Here is a 22585-nt window from a genome sequence, read left to right on the forward strand (position 1 = left end):
AGTTGTGATCAACATATATCGTCGTATATATAACAGGTAATTAATATTTGTCATGCGCTTTGGTCAACGAAAAACTGATATAAAATATTAATAATAATCCTAGACAGAAGCGCCGCCTTCCGTAAAGTAGATAAAAAACTCACTAACGAAATGGTATCCGAACTCAATTCTACTTTTTTTTTGTTCAAGTGATATTTGCACTCTTCATCCATTTGTGACCTTTGACCCTACTAGATCCGTTTTGAACCTGAATGTACGAGAAACTGAGTACGGTTTTGCTTCATACAATGAAAATAACGACCCGGCATGGTCAATCGTGTTAAGGCGTGCGACTCGTAATCTGAGGGTCGCGAGTTCGCATCCCCGTCGCGCTAAACATGCTCGCCCTCCCAGCCGTGAGGGCGTTATAATGTGACGCTCAATTCCACTATTCGCTGGTAAAAGAGTAGCCCAAGAGTTGGCGGTGGGTGGTGATGACTAGCTGCATTCTCTCTAGTCTTAAACTGCTAAATTAGGGAGGGCTAGCGTAGATAGCTCTCAAGTAGCTCTGCACGAAATTCAAAAAAAGAAGAAGAAAATGACAGACTTGGTTTGTTGAGCCTAGTTGGATGTATTTTTGTATGTCTAGTGAACGCCTTAGTTGTTCGTGTATCTTTATGATATTGCGTTATTAATATATATATTTTTATAAAATTTATTTCTTTTATTTATGCCCCGAAGGCAAATAATCAGATACAAACTCCATACAACAACACGTTTAAGCAGCGACAAACTCTTATCAAGATTTTCTAAATTACTCTAATCATGCATAAGCTCCAAGTACGCTTTTAATGTAAATTACTTCTAAGAGTTTAACGAGAGCCTACGGAATTCAACACATTTTGATTTGTGAATGTTTTTGAAATTTTCTTTTTGTTATGTTTATTTGACAATGTAGAGTGTTGGGGTTTAACAACATTTAGAACACTAAGAAATGACTTGAACTAAACTGTACGGAAACTGAATTACCACTCAGAATTAGAAGGTTGCGTGATGTATTCCAAACTCTGAGAATGCATGCATATTTTGACGGTGTTTGTGTTCAAACATGTATGTGAAAGAGTACAGAATTTAATAGCATATCAAAGAAATTCACAACATATATCCACAGGTTTCTTACTCAGCGATTGTAGAACGATGAACGATTTATATTAACAGAATTTTCTTTTTTTCAAGGAACATAAAGATGGTAGTAATCGAAGATTGATTTCATCTAATAATTTTAAATACATTTCATTTGGACAAGAAAAACGTTTCGTTATTAATAGGTGACCAAATAGCAAACGTATAAATTGAAATATATAAAAATTTAATTACCGATAGATTAATAAATCCTGTAGTGAAAACATTTGAAAGGGCTCCTATTAATAGTCCAAGAGACCGTTCAAGTTTGTTGTTAGTAGATGCAACATCTAACTGCATATAAATAAATAGAATATGAACATCAACATATACTACTGAATTTGTATGTTAAGTAGCGATATTTATATCAGCTGTTACATTATGTCAAATATTCCGTGAATAAATTATTAATTATCTCCTTCATATAAAACATATCCAACAAGCGCTTAAATAAAGCATAATGAGTAAAAGAAAAACTTCTTAAAAAGATATTGTTAAGTGGTTCAGGGAAACTAAAAGTTGATAGAAAAATGTTTATATTTCAACAGATACTTGAGCAACAAATGAATATATATGTAACTTAGCGGTTAGCTTGAGACACTAGTGTGCTTAAAATAGGAGTTCCATTACTGCAGTGGGCAAGTGAAAGTAGTGTATTATATAGCTTAGCACTTAAGGAAAACAAATAAACAAAGAAAACATTTGCCAATTTTGCCATTTTAGTTAATAAAGATTTGATATAGCTTGTGTCTAATGGTAACAACATTTATGGTCACGCCGTGGCCTCATGGTAAGGGTACTCAACGCGTAGTCTGTAGTTCTCTGTATTGATGTTTGTCTACTAAATATGCTCGCCTTTTAAGCTATGTGAGTTTTATAATTTGACGGTCAATCACATGTTTTGTAATTAAAGATTAGCCTAAATGTTGTCGGTGGCTGGTTTTGACTATTTGCCCTTCAACTAATCTATCACTTCAAAGTTAGAGACAGCTAGAAAAATAGTTCTAGAATAGCTTTGCGCAAAATTCAAGAATGAAAAAAATCCTTTAGGACTATAAAAGTATAACAATTAATTTAAAAATAGTTACATACATCACGGAATACTACACGAATAATTATTTGACAAAATAATAATACAAAAGTAACATTAATTTATTTTGCGTACACTTAAAAATTGTCTTTGATACCACAATTTAAATAAAAGTAATTCAGTAACTGTTTTTGTTTTCATGGTTAGTAACTGAGGTAAGGTTTATTGAAAATCATAAAAGAATTTTTTGCCTTAGAAACAGCCTTATCGTGATAGTTTTCCACAAAAAGTAGTTCATATATAGTTTTAACATTACAATATAGTTATTGTAATAACATCGCAAAAAGATAACTATGAAAACAGCGAAACTTAATTCTCATGTTAAAGGTATAATGTATTAGTTTATCATACCTGAATAGTTGAAAGAGTGAACATGTGTTCTTTTTTTAAGTAAGTTCTAGTCTAGTTTATTAGTTTTACAAGATTTTCTTACAAGTCTCACACTGAACTAGGCAGTTTCTACCTATTTCAACTACTTTCATTATGAATATTTTCATTAAATTATCTGTATATAAAAACGTGTGTTTGTTTCTTTTTAATCATACCAGCATCACCAGTTATTACTTTCTCAGGCAGTTTCCGTGTTTCATGTGTGTTACGAAAGAGTAAACTGAATCTCTCAGGTAAGTTAGTCATTGACTTACCTAACTTTAAGCGGGTAGTATGTTGTTGTGTTTACAAGAGAAAATCTCTGCCAATAAAACTTCAGTGAATTTTTGTTTGTCGTTGGACGTATTGTAAATATTAACATTGAAAACTTCGCATGTGCTACGTGAGATATAAATAAAAGTAATAGTTTAAAAATAAATACGGTTACAAGTTATCAGTGCATGTTGATGTATTGTAAAATTTTTCTAAAAGCAGTGTTTCATTCACACTTTCTTATTACCATAAGATGTGCGTATATTTTCACACAAGAATACACTTTATCTATTTATATTCGTACATACATACATAGAAACGTCCCTGTGATAATTTCAAATAGAAGCATAACGTAGAGACATGGATACAGTGGACGGCAAATTGTTAGTGGTTGATGAACTAATTTTTACCAAAACATTTTCAAAACCTGGAGAATAAAAACTATGACATGTCGCATGGAACAGTTTCTATCTATTCTTTTGAAACATTCATCACTATCTGAGATTGAGTGGAGAGAGGGCCAATTAAAAATATTTATTTAAACATTACTATAACAAACCTTCAAATTAAACATTACTATGACAAACCTTCAAATTAAATATTACTATGACAAACCTTCAAATTACCGTTTTCACACTTTGAATACTTTCGTTCTTTTCGATATTCAGTATTTTATGTCGAAAAAAGCGTTTAAACATACAATACCTATGGTACATTTTGAAAGTTTGAAATTAAGTTAGGATTAAAAAATAGAGCCATTTTCATTTTAGGTTAAGTAAAGTTAATGTATATTTTTCTTACATGTAGTAATAGAGCTCTAGTAAATACAGTTAATTGCCAAGTGCTTTTAGAATATATTGCAAACTGTGGACCACACCCAGCAAGCTCTGGTAGTCTGACATATATATATCTATAATGCACATGGGCGTGTTTTAAGGCACACCACCACTCTCTCTCTCCTCCATAAACAGAAAAAAACCCAACCTAGTCAGAGAAACGTAAAGAGAAAACTCTACTATAAACATACTATATTTTATTGAACAATAATGACTGCTTTTTATGTTAATAATTCCCTCATTTAGTCAAAAAAATGTTTTTCGTAGACATTAGATTGTTTCGTTTATATAAACTGAAAATCGATCATAGGACGAGCGTGTATGTTTGTAGTTGAAACTGAAGTTCTTAGAAAACTCTCAACCAACAAACCTGTAACGATAATTACAATATTGTATGAAACATACACACACGTGTTTTTGTTTTTCAAAATTTTTCCTTTTCAGAAAGTTCTAAAATTTTGTTATAATTATAATTAGGGTTAATTTGATTTACAATTATAATTAATTCTCAAATTCCCAAACTTTGTAGAAAATTTAGCAAATAAAACGACAACTTGAACTTTGGACCAAAAGATTAGCAAAGACGAATATAGATGTGTTTATGTAAAGCAATAAAAATGAACAACAGCACAAAATAATAAATATGTATCTCTTGACTCAAGTATCAAAAGTTACATTGCTATTATTAGTTTGTTTGTGTTTTAAGAACTATCGTCTAACTAACAGAATAATGGGGAAGGAGATTATTCAACAGCACCATCTAAATTCATACAAAATATTCCTGTTCTAGTTAAATTCATTAAAAGCACAACTGAAGTATTTATGTTCACTTTGCAAAGTTAAGTTTCGTGGGCAAAAAGATTATTCTATGTTTTTTTATTGAAGGTTGAGAAAGTCAACCCAAACATTGGATTTCTCTAGAAAAACTGTATATACAGTGTTATATATATATACAGTGTTCTTGTAGAAAATTCATGTTTTGTTGATGTTATGTTTTCAAACTGTTGTAAATATCAAAATGACATCTAAGCTTTATGTTTAAATTGTTTTACTTTTTTTATTTTCTGAAACTTTGACGCTACTTAATTTTTATGAAGAGTTTAAACCAATATTTAACTAATATAATATCAAATAAATTATAAAATGAAGGTGAAATACGAAATGTCGAAAAAACGTTTACTACACTTAACTTACTATTAACTAATTCTTACAAATATTTTGATATCTTTACATTGAGATTAATTTCATTATTTAATGTGATATATATCATAAACTACCTTTTTTGAATACTGTTATTTTATATGCATAAAATCCTAATATTTAATAATTTCAACAAGAGTACACCTAAATATATGTTACTGTTCTCAGGGCGAAGTAACATATATAATGTTTTAATAATTATATAAATTGTTTAAACTGACTAAAAAGAAAGAAAAAATCATAAGAACCAGAAGTTTTGTTTTCATGTTAAAAAAAATACAAACAGTTATTTGTTTCTATAAGAGTAAACCTAGAAAGTTTATATTGTTTATGAGCTTCAACGACAAATATAATATTTTAATATTAATATAAATTGTTTAAAAGCTAAATATAAATAAATCAGAATGAATAAATATATAACAAATAATTTAACTTAATAAACTTACGTCTTACTTAAATAAGGAAAAAATGAAACAAAATTCAAAGAATATTTTCCTTTTTTATGTAAAATGATGAAATTTAATTTTCCAGTTTTAACAAGATCAGTTGTAAGAAACGTTTAGGTCAGTCACTGAGTAGTTTTTGCAAGTCACTAGCGAAATAATCAATAAGATTTCCCAACGAGGATTTTCATCCAGTACTTTTCTTTTACAAGTCAATCACGAAGTATGCTTAGTATGTTAGTTGCGAAGGGTATATTATTTCAAAAGAAATATTTAGATAAAAAAGAGCCTGGTATGACATGGTTATTATGGTGTTTAACTCTAAAAGTACCGTTCTTGGACCGAAATCCATCAACGAATATTCTAATCTTTTCAATCGCAGGACGTGTATAATGGGACGATCCTACTATTACTTACTGGTAAAAATTAGTGAGTTGGTTCATTGTTTGGCATATATTGACGCAAAGTATGTAGGTTATCTGTGTCAAACAAACTGCAAAAAACTGAAAATAAAACTAAAATTATTAAAATATGTAAAAAGAATCACGGTAAAATGAAAATAAAGGCCAACTATCAAATTAAAAGCACAAACAGAATTAAAAAGGCCAACAGTCCTTAAAAATTAAAAACACAGCAGAGATAGACATTTTCACCGTCGCCAATAAAGGTTTAGACAGTAAAAAGAAAGGATGAATGCGATAGCTCGTTTGTAATATTTGCTTCAATAATGAAATAATGAACACATTGTATAAAATATTAGTCAATGTTCTTTACTGTGAAGTAACACACACAATCATTTATAATCTTGACAGTAAAAATGTGAGTTTCTTCAAAATGTCACGTAAGAAAATAATATACTTCATATATATATAATGCTGAGGTATTTATATTACTTTTTTATATCATAAACGAACAAAAATCGTGAAAATCGTTTCGCTTTTTAATAATCTTATAAATAGATACTTAGCAGTTCTATGATCTGGTATTTCAAGATTTTTAAAAATATGTGCTTTATCGAATATGTTGTAGCTTGTATTTATTTCTAATATGTTATTATTTGGTTAGTTTGGTGGTATGAAGGCATACCTTATGTTTGCTGTTCCTTCGTCTTAATACATAGTATCAAAAATTTGCACCTTGTTTTTACATAATACGTTGGTTAATAATGTTATATAGTTTCTTCAGCTTTAGGTGCTTTTCTCTCCTGTATCATTCACGTGAAATATGTATGTTTTCTGTGAAAAAATTTCTAATAAGTTTAAAATGTATGGGGAGAACCAGACAACAATCTTATCCACTTACTAGTCAGAATATGTCTCTAAGCTATCGCCTTACTTACATATAATTGGTATCATCAACAGTTACATGGATGTCACAACTAGTCCTGGAAAGGTATGATGTGTCAGTGATATACATATATATGAATTTACATATTATTTCTTATTATGGAACATATTCTTATAGATTTAATAGCTCTTTGTTCTACAGTAAAACAGACTGTTTGCAAAACAAACACATAAAGTAACGAAAAGTGTTTGTTGTGGTTGTGAATATATTATTGTATTTATTGTGCTTTCACATTTGTGTTTAGCTTCTTTATTTCAAGATCTCGGACATTTTCATAGAGTTCATAATTATATTGTTATATATTTCCTCGACAAATCTCTTGTTGTTTTGAACACTTAACTTGTCACTCTTGCTTGTTTTATTATAGCAAAGCCACATCAAGTTATCTGCTGAGTCCATCGAGGTAAATCGAACTTCAGGTTTTAGCGTTGTAAATCCATAGAAAGACGTTTGGAATTTCTGGTGGAATACAAGTCTATGGACATACAACGCTAAAATATGTTGATTCCTCGTAGTGGATATAGGAAATAGTCCAGTGTGGCTTTGATCTAAGAGAAAAAAAAAAAGATAAAACAAATGCATTGATAATTATAGAGTTAAATGTACTGTGGAGATGTATAGAAACAATTAGATATATAAAACTTACGCTCATCACATCTCCTTCCGCGCCAACCTTCTGAACAATCACATTTGAAATGAGGAATGTTCCCTGTTCCATCTCGACATGTTCCTCCATTTTCGCACACGTGGTCCATTGTATAATAAACCAGTCAAAACGTTTAAAAAATAATATCTAGGAATAACAATTTTTTATAACTTCGATTATTTTCTCTTGTTTGCAAAATTGTTTCTCTTTTTAATATGTAATCGATATTCACATATTAAACGTTCTGTGGTACTTAGGTGCACTAATGTCCGCCAGGATGTCATCAATACTCACGATACAAGAGGTTCCGGAAATGCTACACAGAGAAGAATTTCAAACACGGATAGTAAAGGAAAACAAGCCAATATAAGTGGCCGAAGTAACATAACGAGAAGCCCACTTGAAGGTTTACCTGCAGATGACCTGGAAAGGTCGAAACGTTGTTCTCTCCTTATAAGTAAAAGTGTTAATACCCATACCAGTCGTTCTGAGTTAACAGAATATTTATTTATCGATACGGACAACCCTCAGTGATCCTTATATACCTTTATGCCGTTGTTAAAACATGAGAGTAAATCATCAGCATGAAACAAATGTAGCAATCATAATCATTATCATATCCCACTTTTAATTCAGACCAAAGTCCTACTCTATTCAAGCAAACTTAGATTACCTATGTCAAAGATTATTCCGATTATACATAATCAAAGTTGTTAGTGTTTAAAGCTATACTAACTTGTACAAGGTTCCGTATTCCTCGAGAAATTAGGCAGTTTTTCTCAGTCTTTAAGTAATTAGAAGATTACAGTACTCATAACAAGTGATTGCAGTGAACGGATGCCATTCTACGTTCCTCTGGTATGGAGATTATAAGGTTCTCTATAGTTATAAAACGTTATAAGAAAGATTAGGTTCGTCGTGGGATTCAGAAACAAATCTAAAAGATAGGAGACCAACGAAAAATAAACACACAAGAAGATGTAAGAGGAAACGAATAAATCGATATAGGAGAAGAAAGAAAGTAACATGAGGGCTGTAATAATATAAACTTTATAAAAAATAGTAAAACCACGATAACACCAAAAACATCTTTAATGCGGAACTACCTTAATTTTAAACAAAAGTGTTAATATCTAAAAATACAAAACAACAAGGTCAGTTCATGGTATTCGAACTCTGGTTTAGGAGTAAAGAAATTTAAGGTTTTCTAGAAGTGTCGGGCGGTTGTTATACTCGATATGCAATCGGATACAGAGCTCTGGTATTTGGTACTGCAAAGATTGCTTGTTTGTTTGTACTTACGCACAAAGAAGCACAACGGGTTAACTGTGTTCGCTCAGCACGGGTCAGCAAGTCCGCAGACATACCACTGTGACACAAAAAGGCAAAACAACATTGTTTATTTACGACGCAAGGTGACACATATAAACGTTTCAGAATTATACATATTCCATGTTCAGTATATAAAGGAAAATAAATGAATTACATCATTTCTAAATAAATAACTGAAACCTTTTGCTGCTGTAACGATAATTTAATCAAAACTAAAACACACAGAAAATGAAGGAGTAACAAACATGAATACTGCATATATGTTTAAGAATGTGTAATTTAAAAGAAGAACACATGTTATTCTGTGTTAGTGAAATTGTTTAATGTGGAGAATTTCTTCAACCAGTAATTTAAGATTAGGGTTGGCCTTGTAAAGAATAGTAAACTTTTTCAGGTTCATATCCTGTTTCTTCGTTATGTTGGTAAATAGAGAAACCCCTGGGACACTCAACTTTTTGTGTTTTTGTGTCAATTTCCATATATTCATTGGCTTTAAATAGTAGAAGACGTTTGTTTTTTCAACATAGAGGGCTTATGATCTCTACACGTGTAAAAATGTATAAAACATGAACAAAGAGTCACTGAGAGAAGTCATTTACTACTGAAAATAATCCTGAAATAAAAGAAAGAAAAAAAGAAACTAGTTGTTGACATTTCATATTCACTGTCATTTTGGAATAGTTACAAAAAACTAACTGAACGTTGTTATTACACTGACCGTCAACATCATCTCTATATTAGTAGTGACACGTTCCTGATATTCAAAGAAAACCTGCATTGTGACTGTTTTATAAACCACAACTTATCTGTATTTATCTAGGTCACCCTTGTTAGTCAGAATGAATTCAATAAAAGTGATAGAAGTGGTGGTGACATTACTCAAAGCACCTGATACACCTCAAGGTGTAACAAATTCTTAGTTGTAGACTAGGTGAACAAAAAGATATCTTTCAAAGTAATGTTCTGTAAGCTATATTCTCTTTTCTACATATATCTGCATATCTAATTGCTTCAGACTTCGTACAAGCCTAAGTAAAAACATATCTAGCGTACTATCCAGATTCATAGTCATATGACAGGTGGATATATTCTGTTTACATAGAGTAGCTAAGCACAAGTAACACAGATATGTGATGGTTTTATTGTTCTGAAATTTCTACATATTCTACAGTACACCCTGTACGCTGTATTCAAAACGATATCCATTTTATCCATCCAGTAGAGATTTTTCATAAAACGACACGTGTACTTTTGCATAAACAAATTTTTCCAATGAAATCGGCTATACATTTTTATAGACTAATCGTGACGTGAGTCTAATCAATCATTCTAGAACCCACGAAAAAACAAACCGTTAGTATATAAAACGTTAAGAAGACGCAAGATGAGGCATTTTTGGATGGCCCGGCATGGCCAAGCGTACGACTCGTAATCTGAGGGTCGCGGGTTCGCATCTCCGTCACGCCAAAAATGCTTGCCCTTTCAGCCGGGGGGGCGTTATAATATGAGGGTCAATCCCACTATTCGTTTGTGAAAGAGTAACCTAAGAGTTGGCAGTGGGTGGCAGCTGCCTTCCCTCTAGTCTTACACTGCTCAATTAGATAGCCCTTGAGTATTTTGTGCAAAATGCATTTTTGGATATTATTTGTTTGTGCGTGCAATTTAACATAATGAGTTTTTTTTCCAATATCACTTCTTCGTCGCTATGGCAACAAGATGTTTAAATGACTCCCACATATTCTGTTATATTTATGATAAATGTGTTGAAAATTTGAGCTAAGTAAGAGATTTTATTTTTTCCAGATATGTAAAAGAATATTCTTATGTTATGAAAAAAAATGAATATTATTCTCATAATCTGCATAGCTGAATAATGGAAATTCTGTTGTTAAAAGCAAACCAATTTGTATGAAGTTTAAGTTCGCAGGCCTGTGTAATACGTTGTATGATGTGGAAGAGCTATTTGCAGTTTGGCCTACAGGTAAATTTCAGGTATATTTAGCCACTGCTTGAATTTTTTTATTAAATTACAAAGCAATTACACAGATGTTTTTCGTACGTACGATTTGTTTGTATCACTGTTGACCATTCTATTCCTGAATAATTTTACATAGGGCTCCCCGCTGGTACAGCAGATTTACAACGCTAAAATCAGGGGTTCGATTCCCCTCGGTGGGCTCAACAGATAGCCCGTTGTGGCTTTGCCATAAGAAAAACGCAAACAAACACACATTTTTATAGAATAATTAAAAACACATTTAACATTTAATTTTAGTAACAAATTACCCGTTTAAACCACACTGAGTGTCCTTCTGCTACCATTGTCTGGTTGTCAGGCTACATCAACAGCTGACATTCCTGTTTGTCTGAATTGTAGTTAAAGCCCTTGCAGTAATTTCTCCTGTTGCATCAAATTCCCAGTTGTTTGCTTCACATTGTTTTTCACTTTGAAATAAAATTCTGAGTCGAGTTTTAGACAACTTACTAATATTATATCACTGGTAAAGTATAAACTTATCATTAGTAGAGAAGTAACTGAAAACATAGAAAGTGTTCGAAGAATAACGAGTTGTTTATCATTGGGTACGTAATCTGATTTACATTTATACAGAAATATCTCGTCTAACAATTGGTGACGTTTAAAAAATGTCAGGTTATCGATTTTAAGTACGGTCCAATCAGTTCGATCTAACGTTCCTTGTAAGTATTTAATTGGAACAGCCTAGTAATAGTTTTTGTCACGCAAGATTTAGCTTTAACTGTTAAGAAAATGATTTGTGTTCAAATGACATATTATAATAATAATACCCTGAAGAAAAATATTTAATATAAAGAAGGCTGGAATGTTGTTATTAATGAAAATTTTACACAAAGCTCAAAGGTTTGGGCTATCTTTGCTTTACCCACACGGATATCAAAACACGATTATTAACATCTTATGCCTGCAGATTTACTGACGTGTCACTGGAGGCACTACACGAGAGATGTAGGTACATAGCCGTGCTTAGATTTGACCTGATTGAGTTCTAGTAGAGCAGCTTGTCAAAAATATAACACACATACAGCCCAAAAGTCCATAATGCAATATGTTATTATAATTTTGCTGTATACGATGGTTGTTTCGTCTTTATTGGGGCAAAACAAGTAGGTTATCAGTGCCAAACAACTGTTTTCAAAACAAAAGTGAAATCGTTGTAAAATATAACTGATATGTTAGGGGGGCGCTACAGGAGAGATGTATGTATGACCTTATAGACTTCTAGTAAGGCAGCTTTTGGCATCACCTACTGTCAACTTTTTTACATAATCTCGTCAGGCAGAAGAAGGGAACTTGACGACTACAAGTTAAATTTTCGGACTTACAACGCTAAAATCATTAGTCCAATTCTATGTGATGAACACTTCAGGTAGCCCAGTTTGCTCTAGTAAGTTGCAGTTCCATAAAACAGTTGAATGTTGTAATTTTCTTCTATGTTTCGGCTTTTAGAATAAAAATTGAGCAGTGGGATTTGAGAGCCAACCATATAACGCACTTACAGTCCAAAAGTCCATAATGCGATAAGTGTTATTACAATTTTGCTGTAAAAATCGGTTGTTTCGTCTTTATTGGGGCAAAGCAAGTAGGCTATCAGCGCCAAACTACCGATAAGAAAATAAAGTGAAATCGTTATAAAATGTAAAAATGAATCAAAGTGAAACTACACAAACTTACAATAGATGGTAAGAAACTTAAACAAAGTTAAAATTTAAAGTTTAAAAACATTAGTCAGGTGAACAGTGTCATCAGTGACAGCGCTCAACTTGTCTAAAATGGTGCAGTCGCTCATGGTCGTGACGACGGCACGGAATTAAAACGTGAGCTATTGTGACTTGAGTATCAGAAAGGCCACACATTTGTGCAAAAGCCCCCCCCCCAAAAAAAAATAGAGTTAAAAACTGTGAGCAATGCGTAGCCTAGCCAGGAGAACTTCCTCCTTCCGATCCTTACGGAAACAAGATGGCCAAAGAGCAAAAGAAGGTTTGATCTGGAAAAGCTTGTTATCACCTTGCTCACTCCAAGTCGACTGCCAACTAGCGAGGAGTCGAGTCTTGAATAAGTGACCGTAGTCCATGTATGGGACACTCACGACCGTGATAGCACCAGAGTACTCGGATCTAACTTTAATGTCAATGAGCTTGACGTGGCGCGGTATCCAGAAGAAGTGGATAGAAATGGATGATATAGAGATTGTGCCAGTTGGTTTTCAATATCGACGAGAACAGGATGAGAACTAACGTGAAGCAATTCCAGGGCCAGTAGAGTGCTAAGCGAGTTGGTATAAATAGTACAATAAGTGTACTGCGCAGCTTCTACATAATTCATGGCAAGAGAAATGGCGTAAAATTCGGCAGTGAAGACAGAAACCGTAGAGAATATCCTGTGTGTAACCACTAAACTTCAACAAACCATGGTAAAGTCCACAGAGTCATCTGATTTTCAACCATTCTTATAAATGTGAGTGAAGGAATGGCTTGAAAGATTGGTATTTTCAGTCGGGAGTGTGTGTCATCCTCAGATGACTGAACGAAAGGTCACATTTGGAATAGATAGACCCAATTCAAACAGCTGTGCCTGGATACGAAGGAGAAAAGGAACAATTGCAGATCGTCTATTATGAAAAAAGGAAAGAAAACACATATATATGTAAAAACGGCTGGTTTGGTTTGAGAAAATTTCTATTTCAACACAAACTAGCCGTTTTTTACATATATATTTTCTCTACAAGTGTGTTTTCTCGTCATCACTGAAGGAAAACACAAATCCAGGTAACGATCAAAGTTCTGAAGTATACAGTAAAGACCACTGCAAACTGTTGAGGTGTAGAGTAGGTTCGTGAGTACGAACACTGGATTAGAGACGTGCGAAAACCGATGACCAGAGCCGAAGCCCCAGATAGCAAACAGAGTCCAACATCTTGAAGGCCGAGGTCCTAGCAGAACCGTAGATCAGAGATCCAGTTTCCAGTTTCGATCGAATAAGGTCACGCAATAGATCTTTAACATAAAATGTCGATCATCTCCGCAAGAGGTGGAAGACAGCATACAGAGGATGTTCAGTGCTCTTGTACACTTGACTCCTAGCTGCTTGATTTGTGGGATAAAGGTGAACTTACGGTTAACCATGAGCCTCAGGGACCACAAGAAGGAAAACTTGTCGTAGAAGAGCTTGGGATCGGAGTAAATATCCCATTAGAGACAAATGTGCATGCAAACGATTTTAGAGATAGAAATGGCAAAAGCGTTTGTTGTGGTCCACTTCAGTAAACGATTGAGGGCAATCTGTAGTTTCTGATCAATGAACCTCATGCTCGACGACTGGTACGAGATGTAAAAGACGTCAACATAGATCCCTTTTGCAACGGTAGGAGGGAGTTGTCCATTATTAGTGTTAATCTTTATACTGTAAACGACTCTGTCAAAGGCATGAAGAGATCTGTCTGCACACCGTTGCACTGCTACAGAGTAAGTGCAGACAGATTTTTTCATGCCTTTGACAGACTTATTTTCAAACCGTGTGAAGAGTCTTTTGTCATCCGGGGTTAAGAGAGTTAACGAGTCAACACCTATCTCTGTCCCCACCTTTCCTTCAAGTGGCTCGCCAGATCCAGTTCCTTTGGTTTCAGCTACTGGCATTTCCAGTGGTCCACCTAAGTAAAAATGGCCACTTTGATGCAGTGGAAATATCGAGCTTTCCTTTCCAATTTGGATGACACAAAGGCACTGATTGATTCTTATCATCCTGTGTATCTTTGCTTACTAGGCCCAGCATGGCCAGGTGGGTTAAGGTGTTCGACTCGTCATTTTAGGGTCGCGGGTTCGAATCCCCGTCGCACCAAACATGCTCGTCCTTTCAGCCGTGGAGGCGTTATAATATTCGGTCAATTCCACTACTCGTTGGTAAAAGAGTAGCCAAAGAGTTGGCGGTGGGTGGTGATGACTAGCTTCCTTCCCTGTAGTCTTACACTGCTAAATTTGAAACGGCTAGCGCAGATAGCCCTCGAGTAGCTTTGCGCGAAATTCAAAACGAACAAACATTTTTACTAAAAGATTTTTTTTCAATAAGTAATTACATTTTCTACAGAACGTTTTGTTTTTATTTTTTATTTTTTAGTGTTCTTCGGTGTAGTTTGATACTAAAATATTCCATTTTCTGAAAAAAACAAACAAACAGAAATGTTCGACTAAATTTCGAAAGACAGTCAACACCAACTTTTATAAAATGACCACAAAGATTTTGAGTAAAATATAACATTTTAACACAGTAAGTATTGGTTAAATATATTCTGTTCTTTTTGTCTACCGTCATTATTCTGGAGGTCGTTATTCGAAAGAACGATTGACTGTACTTTTGATCGCATTTGCTGATGGAAAACTAGAGAAACCATGGGTAATAGGTAAAAGTGAAAATCTGCGCTGTTTCAAAACTTTAAGGAAATATCAACTTCCTGTGGAATGGAAAGCGAATAATGAAACGTGGATGACAAGCGCTATATTCGAGGAACTTTTGAACAACTAAAACAAAAGAATGAAACAAGAAAATAGGAATATTCGACTTTTTCTAGATAATGCAACTTGTCACCCAAAAGTTCAACTTTCAAATATTCGTTCAGTCTTTCCACCTCCATGTACAACATCAGTTCTATAGCGACTAGATAATGGAATCATGCAGTATATAAAACTGAAATAGAGAAAATTGATGCTTTAGCATATTATTGCAAACACGGACTACTGTAAAAGTTTGTTTTGTTTGTTTGTTTGTTTTGAATTTCGCACAAAGCTACTCGAGGGCTATCTGTGCTAGCCGTTCCTAATTTAGCAGTGTAAGACTAGATGGAAGGCAGCTAGTCATCACCACCCACCGCCAACTCTTGGGCTACTCTTTTACCAACGAATAGTGGGATTGACCGTCACATTATAACGCCCCCACGGCTGAAAGGGAGAGCATGTTTGGCGCGACGGAGATGCGAACCCGCGACCCTCAGTTTACGAGTCGCACGCCTTAACACGCTTGGCCATGCCGGGCCATAGGCGGGGATACTCACCACTATACTACCGAGGACTACTGTAAGAGAGCATCTGAAATGACCATGAAAATTGACATGTTAGATGCAATTGCATTTTTAAGTCATTCAATCAAATGCGTAAAAGATGAATGCGTAATAAAGTGCTTTCGAAACTGTGGATTTATTCTTGATAAAGGCGGAGATTGTGGAGGAGTTGTTTGTTATGACGATTCTAGTGAAATGTAAACTCTGATTGAGAAGATTGATGCAAATGATTCTGTGAACGCGAAAAGTTTTGTGAACGCTAACAGGAATGTTTTGACAGAAACTGATGAAACTGATTTAAAATCTATAATAGAATCACAAGATGGTAACAGTGTGAGAGAATCAGAAGATGAACAAAATGGAAAAGATATTGAAGAAATAGAAATTCCTACTTCATCGCAAGTGTTAAGTTATATTAACGCTATAAACTTGTATCAAATATGAAGGGGGAAAATGAATGTCATGAAAAGGCCGTAGAATTGGCATCATCTTTTCACCGCATGAAAAACACATTGAAAAACTAAACAGTTGAAACTGGACACTTCAAATAAATTTAGTTAATATTTTGTGTACTTATGTATATTTTGAATGTCTATTTTTGTTCTTATTCTAATAAATATAACATAAACAGTATAATAACTTTATTCACAAACGTCTTACTTCCCTTAAGTCAAGCAAGTATAAGGTTCCGCTAAAAAATTATATATTATTAAGAAAATTCATGTTCACAATGTTTAAGCCGGAAAACCTGCTTAAGCCGGAAATTTTACTCGGCCCCCTGCGATTCCGCCTTAGACAGGTTTTACTATATGTATACATAAGTTAAGGTGTGTGTGTGTGTATATATATATATATATACTTACGTCAGAGTGTGTATATATATATACTAACGTCAGAGTGTATATATATATATATTTACGTTAAGGAAAGCGTCGCATACTTATGTCTGATATTCGTTAATAGAACCTCGTATTGGAACAGTGACATGCCTGTGGAGCCATACTACTAGAAAGAGGGTTTCCATACTCATGATGGGCAGAGCACAGATAATATATGTGTAGTGTTGTGGATAAAAAACAAAATGGGAACCTTGAAATAACGAAGAACATGACAAATAGACTTATACAAATGTTGAATTTTAAAAATAAAACAATAGCTATAAATATAAGAGGAAAATTTTGTTCTCAGCGATTTAAAAAAGACTCTGTTTTCATTTTATTGTAGAAAACGTAATTGAATGTGGTTAAATTTAGACAGAAAGCAGAATAGTGACAGTAAGATACAGAGGTTTTAGTACACTAATCACAAACATACAAATAAATTATATGCTAATGCAATTTAAGCTTAAACGCAATAAAATTATTCCAATGTAGTGTTCAGGAGATTTAGTTTATGAAAGTGTTTTTTTTTTTATTCTGAGACCTGTCGTTATCTGCTGGTTACTACACTCTATTTTCAATCACCGAAAACTTACTTGATCTTTCAGTCATGGTGGCAGTATAATGTGGCGACCAATCCCACTGTTAGTTTGCATTAGTTTACAATGGGTAGTGTGGACTAAGTGTCTCTTTATAGATAATCACTTGAAAATTAAGGAAAGCTGTAGCAGACAGCTCTCTAGTAGCTTTACGTGAAAATGAAAAACAAACAGTTTAATTGTATGCTAAAAATACATATTTACTATTTCGGAATCACGTTTCATGATGAAAAGCTTAAGTCAAACTTACATGTTTAAGCAACATTGTTAATGGTACAATAAACTTAATAACGTATATGAATACTTTTAATACTTTGGCTTCAAGGACAGAGGTTGTAAGCTTAAAAAATATCCGTGGACAAGGATACGTCTTTAAAACAACCTGAGGAAAGAGCTCCTTATATATCAAAATATCCGTGGACAAGGACACGTCTTTAAAACAACCTGAGGAAAGAGCTCCTTATATATCAAAATATAAAGCTATTAATGAGGGAAGTTCGTTTATCGAATTTTGATATACTCAAGAGAAGACAGCTAGTGTATCCTAATTACTGTCAATTCTTCCGCTACTTTGTTCAAATAATAAGTCCACGAGACCATAACTCTAATGTGAAGTAACTGGGCATCTTTATCCAAATTTTCCTTACTCGGAAGGTTATTACAATTCTACAATATTATGCCTATTACACTTCTATTCATAATTTTAAGATAATTACAAAAATATAAAATGATGTCTAAAAGTGTAGACTTTAGCAAAACACATAAAAGTGCATCTGTACTAACATTCTGTACATTAGTATTGAGGAATCATTTACTTGTATTCCTGCACGAAAAAATCTAGACTCTGCGTCTTTGGAAAAACTCGTTATTTCATTATGTTTCATAAGATAGGTTCTGAATAAACTGGCTTCTTGACAAATGCAATTCATACGAATAGTCCGTGAGAAACGGTGTATGTGTTGCTTCACTATATTCTGTCTTTACTCAATTTTTGATATTTGTCGGAATAAAAAAAATATGTGCATAATATTTCAAATAGACGCTTCACAAAATGTTCTCAATTAGTAGGGGCCTGGCATGGCCAAGTATGTTAAGGCGTTCGACTCGTATTCCGACGGTCTCGGGTTTGAATCCCGGTGGCACCAAACATGCTCGCCCTCCCAGCCGTGGGGGCGTTATAATGTCACGGCCAATCCCACTATTCGTTGGTAAAAGAGTAGCCTAAGAGTTGGCGGTGGGTGGTGATGACTAGCTGCCTTCCCTCTAGTCTTACACTGCTAAATTAGGGACGGCTAGCACAGATAGCCCTCGAGTAGCTTTGTGCGAAATTCAAAAACAAACTCAATTAGTACCGCCATCTACTGTCAAAATACTACTAAAGCAACTAACAGAATAATATTAACCCTGTGAAACATAACATCATAAAAATAACAAACTGTCCAACACTGAGTATGGTTAACATAACTTCTGTTAGGTTCATATTCAAAGTTGAATAATGCAGATCTCATATGTTCGGTTAAATCTGCAGTTCTGTCATATCGTTCTACTGTTGCCTTTCTCTAAGACTGGTTTTGTTCTAGAATTTTATAAATTCACAATGTAGCTCCTTTAGTTCAAATTACTTTTTCTCGCTATTATTATATTTATGGTGACAGTTTATTTCAAGTGGATAAAAAAGTTGTACAGAACATTTCATTAAACTGCATTTACCCTTTCTTCTACTAACTTTAAAAGCAGTTTTTTATAATGAGGTCATCAGAGATGATTTATTCACCATTCCTATGTCTCCAAAATCCTGTAGAATAATTGTCATCCTGAAACAACACGATATCTCCCACTCTTACACTTCCAGATTCTGTTATATTGTTAATTCGGCTGTGGAAATTAATGAATTCTGAAAGACATCCACTTCTTTCTCTTTTCCAAATGTGGTTCCTAATCTTCCAGTTCAAGTTCTCTGTGGAGAAATCACAATACAATAAACATCGAAACTCTTAACTGTGAAACGCATGATTATTTTATCACAGAGTGTGGTATGGTGTCACAAGTTCTTTATAATTTTCCGGTAAAACGTATGAGAGAGGATAGGTGTTCAAGCCATTTACAACTTCAGCCATAATAGTTGTAGGTTCATCATATAACATGTTAACTGTGCATATTGTTTTCTAAAAGTACCTTTTCATAAAATTTATTGGCCTCTCAAAGAAATCTTCCCATATAGGTGCTTTCTCTAAATTATACTGCCCTTTGACATTCTCTCGTGAAAAACATTGCAACATTTTTTGATCTTTCATAACCTCAGTAAATTACTTTTATGCAGATTTAAGTTTTATCAGAAACTGTAATCGTAGAGACAGCTATACAAGTGGCACATCTTCTAAAACATCTTATAAATGCCGCAGAGGTAAGATATGAGACAACCTTCAGACGACAGCTCTAATTACACAGCATGTTAAAAGATATAACTTGTCACTTGATGGAAAGAACCTCAAAAATTTAATCCTGTGTAAATAAATTATGGTGACTTGTTAAATCTAAATTCAAGCAGTATTGGAAGATGTGTGTGATCTCGCCTCCTTTCGTATCTTTTATTGTTCGTTCACATTTAAACAATAAATGTATTTAGAAATGTCCCCCAAGAATGATATAAAATTTCCATCTCAAATCCATGATAGTTTCAACTAGTCCTTCATGTTTAACTCTTGTATACCACTTCCATAAGACAAGATCAGCGAACTGATGACTAGACTCAAGCATGATGGAATATTTTGCTGAATATCCAAACTTGCACGTTTTTCAGTCTCTCCTTACATCTAACTATAGTATTCACATCAGTGAATAGATTAAACTATTGGGTCCGAGTCTCACATTTGATCTCTTGTTCGTAATAACTCATGCACTTTCCTTAACCACTGAAAAACAGTTTGTTATAGAGCATCACTTATAACCTGTAGATCCGGGTTTCTGTCAATTCCGATGATTTGAGCGTTCAGCAAATCAACATGTTTCTTTACAATAAAAGTTACATATGAGCTTCATGCGTCTCACAGTTAATGATAGTACCTGTAATCCCACATGTAGTGTCTGTGTGTAATACTGAGAAAGCTAAGCTGAAATGTATTTTGGATCTTTGTATTCATTTCTAATACACCGTTTTTCAGGTAACTGAGGCATATGCATATTTTTATTGGGAAAAATTGTTTTTATAAGTGTTCGGCAACTCAGGACCACTTTCACCATGACTTATTAGTAGTTACTTCAAGCAAGTCGATTCTGTCTGTTTCAACTGTACTATCTTCAACTGGGCAGTGCAAGATGGTGCAAGTTTCCTAATTTCATTTACCCAACTTTGCAGAAATCACTTCCTCTTGACTTTTTCGTTTAAAATCCCTATCTATTTTACCTTTCAATCAGTCTAACAAACTAGTCTATAGAAGATAATCTTTGATTCAAGTGTCTTTTGTTTACTATCAATGAATATGGCAAATAATACAGCAGATAACAACTAGTACAGAAGTATGGCCACGTGGTTAGGGCACTCTACTCGCAATTAGAGCTTCGCGGGTTCGAATCCTGGTCACACGAAACATATTCGCCCTTTCAGCTATGGGAGCGTTATAATGTTACGATCAATCCCACTATTTGTTGGTAAAAGAATAGCCCAAGATTTGGAGGTAGGCAATGATGACCAGTTGATTTCCCTCTGGTCTCACAATGCTAAATTACTAAAATAGCGTCTTTGTATTTTTTTAAGTTTAATAATTTGTAAATAATTCACTTATCCAAATCAGATACTCCTGGTACTGATTTCAAGTGAGCTATTGAGTTCACCCTTTCCATCAAGTAACTGCTGAAATAATAGCTTCAAAATATTTATAATAGGAAACTGTAATTCTACTGAATTATAGAAGATCGATGCTACACGTACAACACTTTTATTGGCGGTTTTTTTTTTAAAGCTAAAGTTGCATTATCTTTAAAGTCCATGGCTAAACAATCACTTCATAGTTTCTCAGAATCTCCAGCATTTCCTGTTGACTTTCATCTACTACAAAAAAAAAGTACACTTCTAGTATATGTTATATTTTCTTCCTCTATTTTTGCTTCATCAGTTTGCAAAAAACAAGATCTTGAAAAACGTATCTGAAAAGTGTCCCATTTTATGATAAGCAGAAAACAAAGTCTCTTACTATACTTTGTTAGTTCGATAGGATTTGTTGAAAATTTCCTAAGGTTAAGTCCTCCTGGTTCCAATAGTACCTTAATCTTTGAATAAATTCACAGATCTTTTTCATATCTTTGACATCTGGACTTATGTCATCAACATAGATATGATTTAGAAGTTACCAACAAACGAGGGATTTTCATGTTTGTATTGCTCAACATGATGCTTGATTGTAGTTTTCAGTAAGAATGAGCCAGAGTAATTAATCACTAAAGACTTCTTTAGTAAATTTTAGTGGATTATTTATGGGCGAAATTTTTTTATTTCATGAATTCACAGAATCTATAAACATCACTGTGAGGTTCTGAGAGATATTTCCAGTCAGTGTTACTCTTTGTATGCAGAATATCAAGATAATATCTATAATGTTCTGTATATAGTCAGGTCCAACATAAATGAAATCATTCAATGATCTCTTTGACCTAGTTGAAACATTATACACGATTCTCAGTTTTACAGTCAATTTGTTCTTCCTGATTTGTGCATGTTGTGGAATTTAATACACGTTACCCTTGTTGGAGCTGTTCACAGATTTTACGATCCTTTTTGGACCATTTTAATACTAAATTAGAGCAATTTTATTATTTGTTTGCTTTGAATTTCGCGCAAAGATACACAAGGACTCTCTGCGCTAGCGATCCCCAGCTTAGCAATGTAAGACTAGAGGGAAGACAACTGCTCCTCACCAGCCATCGCAAACTCTTTGACCACTGTTTTACGAACGAATAGTGGGATTGACCATAATTTTATAACTCCCCCATGACTGAAAGGGTGAGCATGTTTGGTGTGACGAAGATTCGAATCTGCAACCCTTAGGTTAAGAGTTGACCTCCCTTACCATCTGGTTGTGCTGGACCTGCAAATTTGGTGAAATAATTTTACTCAGTTTCGGCTCTTCGAAACTATAATACGTTATGTAATAAATTTAAATAACTTCCTGATAATTACTGACTGGACGTAAGAGAGCAGTCACAGTCACAGCTGTTGTTCATGTAAGTAAAGAGCTGAGATAATAAAATTTGTTAATAGGCACAAATCTCGTATTGCTGTCAATAAATGATTCAAACATGCCCTAAATCAAATTCTATTTGCTCTTAG

The sequence above is a fragment of the Tachypleus tridentatus genome, chromosome 8 (genome assembly GCF_004210375.1).
Source record: "Tachypleus tridentatus isolate NWPU-2018 chromosome 8, ASM421037v1, whole genome shotgun sequence".
NCBI classification, from domain to species: domain Eukaryota; kingdom Metazoa; phylum Arthropoda; class Merostomata; order Xiphosura; family Limulidae; genus Tachypleus; species Tachypleus tridentatus.